The sequence below is a fragment of the Rousettus aegyptiacus genome, unplaced genomic scaffold (genome assembly GCF_014176215.1).
Source record: "Rousettus aegyptiacus isolate mRouAeg1 unplaced genomic scaffold, mRouAeg1.p scaffold_m13_p_9, whole genome shotgun sequence".
Lineage (NCBI taxonomy): Eukaryota > Metazoa > Chordata > Mammalia > Chiroptera > Pteropodidae > Rousettus > Rousettus aegyptiacus.
Genome location: NW_023416312.1, coordinates 23,904,134 through 23,907,576, shown reverse-complemented (window position 1 = coordinate 23,907,576; position 3,443 = coordinate 23,904,134). Strand labels below are relative to the sequence as shown.

Genomic DNA, 3,443 nt, shown 5'->3' with positions numbered 1-3,443 from the left:
CTCATCTTTCTCATATAGATAACTCCTACTTATTCTTTAAGACTCAATTCAGATGTCACCCCCTTCATGAAGATTTCTCTTATATGTATGTCACCTCCCCATTCTTTGCACCCCATAGCACCCATTGCTTCCCTTCACAGCACTTCTCATGTTGTATGGGTCTCACATTGGTCACCATCTTTTTCTTTGCCTTCCTCTTTCACTAGACTGTGGATTGCTTGAAGCCAAGGACTTTATCTTTTCTTGGTGCCTAGCAGTTCCTTGCATGTAATAGATACTCGACATAACTTTCTTATTTGTTGGATTAGAAATAGTGTGGTTCAGACCTGGATTTAGTAAGTGGAGATACCACCCTTGGCTAGGGCAAATGGCAATATCATGAAGGTGAAAAAAATTTGACCCAGAAGCCAGGAGAGACTACTTTCTGGGTCTGATTTTCCATGATAAAATGAGGAGTGGGACTTCATTAGTGTTTTCCTCTGTGCAGTCCCCTGAACATTATTTCTTTAAGGTGTTACTTGAGAGACCAGGGTTTCATGAGCAAATGAGTTTGGGAAATATTGGGTTTAGCAAAGTTAAACAGAACTTCCCAGGGCCTTTAATATGCTAATGTGCATTGCCACTCTCCTCTTGAGAGTTCTAGCATGCAGTATTGTATCCAATTGTCTTTTGCTTCAACAATGCTGCAAAACTTTAAGGGCCTACAACATTACAGATTTATTGCTCCCGTGTCTAGAATCACCTGGGGGTTGGTTGGGCATGTTCTTGATTAAATATCTGGTGGTAGCTGACTGGAGGTCCATCTAAGCTGGTCCTAGTTTGGATGACTACAGCAGGTCTGTTCTGTCCCATGTGTGTCTTGTCCTCCAACAGGTACCTGGGCATGTTTTCATGGTGATGACAGAGGCTCAAGAGAGTAAGCCCCAAAGTTCCAGCCACTGCAAGCCTCTGCTTCCCTCAGGTCTGCTGGCATCATATTGCCAAGTGACCAAAAGGTCAGACAGGTCACCCTGCCTGCTATGAGAGGGCACTGCAAAACTCCATCGCAAAGGACATGGATTCCTGGAGGGTCACCAAGAATTGGGGTCACCAAGGCACTCTACCACACAGTTTCCCAAAGTTATCTGACTAAGGAACTCCTTTGCACATCTGACTGATCCTCACAACATACAGTTTGGAAACACTAGACTAGCAATGCTTTAAGTCTTTTGAAGTTCTGGTACTCTGATTCTGCATCCTAGGTGGCTTTAGAAAGGAACTGATTGCAAATCTGGATCAAGCAGATGAGATGGGATTTGACCAGAGCCTGCAGAGGTACTACTGGAGGCAGGTAGTTGCACGACATACTCCATTGGGGAAATCCCCTTGATAAAGGTTCCCTACTGGCTGTTCCCATGATGCCCCTCTTCTTCATCCCCACCTCCTTTCACCACCAGTCTTTTGTCCAACTATTGTTGGGGGTGGGCAGAACACTCCCAGAAGCATCACCTCCTGGAGAGGCATAGTTCTAGGAACTGTATGGCTGGGCCCGGAAATTCATTTTTCCTGTGTTCTGTTACTCCAGGAAGGCATTTTTGGAGGCTGGAGTGTGGGACAGCCTTTCTTGGATGGCCATGGTGCCTTTGGTCTTTCCTTGCGGGTCAGGTTCCTGCCATTGAAGACAGGGCTTTGGAGATTGAGGTTACTCTAGATCCCAACATATGTGGATGCTTATGCTGCTCGGGTTGGGAGGCTGTCTGCCTGCCCCCTCTTGGGCTCCCAGCTGAGCTGAGCACCTTAATTGTCCTGACTTCACCTGACTGCCAAGGACTTGCAGCAATAACAACTGGAACTCCTGCAGGGTGAGAGTACCATGACTGAGGTGGCCCTTAAGGACTCAATGCCTCTTTATTTTTCAGACTATAATCCATTCAGCAGCCCCGCCTGCCTTCCACTAGACACAGTGGAAATGCTTCCTGTTTATGATTCCCTGTCTTGTGTCCCCATAACTCAGAGAGGTGGAGTTTCTGACCTGACAATGGGACTGCTTCAGTTTCATCAAAGCCCACCCGACTTCCTTGTAAATACCCTGTGGCTTTGGGAGTGGTTGTGGGTGGGCTCCAGGCAGGGGAGGCTGGCACCTTGGGCTCTCTTTAGGGCACATAAATTAGGCCTTGTTAAAGAAATTCGCAGGGATGGTGGGAGGAATGAAGGTGATCAGGTTACAAAAGCACACTTGGCCTCCAGGGCTCACCGGAGGCCTGTGGCATACAAAAGGCCCAGGGGCCTGGGGCAGGTGAGGATGGGGGTAGGGCTGAGACACCTCCAGTGAGACCCTAATGGGATCTGCCCACCCCAGGACACCCTTTACTTTAAGCAGCTTGGAAGGGCAGAGGCCCAGAAAAAAATCCTGCCTGAAACACCCCTTTTTTGTCTCTGGGTGGAGAGCACCTGGAAACATGTTGTGATTTTATCAGAAATACATGCAGCAAAATTTTTGCATAAAAAATATTGAAAGGAAACACAGGGCAATGTTACCAGGGGAAAATCCTTAGCTTGCAATTATAGATAATTTACATTTCTTTTTTTATCCTTTTTTGGTAATTTCCAAATTTTCTACAGTGGCTACATGGTATTGTTTAATCAGAAAAAAAGTGACAGAGAAAAGAATAGAGGGAAGGGTACGTTCGTGTTTTTTGAGAGATAATTGTTCTGTAATGTTTTGTACTGTATATTCAATAGATTCAGTTTAGTAAAACAAAAAGTATAAAAGATGGAAAGGAAAGACATAAAATAATTGCTATCAGTACTTATCTCTAGAAATATGGTTGATTTAATTTTCTTTTTTTATTTTTTTTTACATTTTCTAAAGGAATGCATTATTTTTTAAATCAGGAAAAAGTAATCGAAAGTGGATGTGTTTTTATTTCTACCTTTAATTCCTCAATAAATATGTATTGGGTCCCTATCAGGTAGGACACAGTGATTGGCACTAGGGCCACACAGATAAAGCAAGTATTTTAAAAATTTTATTATTATTATTTATGTCTACAGCACTTGGTTTTCCTGGGTGGTCTCCCATCCAGGTGCTAACCAGGCCCAACCCTGCTTAGCTTCTGAGATCAGACATCAGGCTTGTTCAGGGTGGCATGGCCACAGACTATGGATCATGGCTCCACTGGGGTGTGAACCCAGGACCTTCTACATATAAAGCAGACGTGCTAACTGCTACACCATGGAACTATGTCCCAGTTAAAGCAAATAGACCCTGTGCTTGGGCTCTTGGAACTGACAGCCTAAGGCAGACCTATGAGTGTGTATGAACTTGCCCTCTGTCATATGGCCATGGCATGGAGACATTGGAGAGGGTACAAGGGTCCTGACTTGGTCTGAGGCCTCTGAGAAGTTTGGCTTGCAGAAACTACATTTGAGTTGAAATCGGAAGAGTAAGTTGGGGTTAACTA

At 44.8% G+C, this 3,443-nt stretch overlaps 1 pseudogene; it reads right to left on the bottom strand.

The window, feature by feature from the left end:
* Window positions 1–3,024: 3,024 nt before the first annotated feature.
* Window positions 3,025–3,140, bottom strand: LOC118607977 (annotated as a pseudogene).
* Window positions 3,141–3,443: the final 303 nt, after the last annotated feature.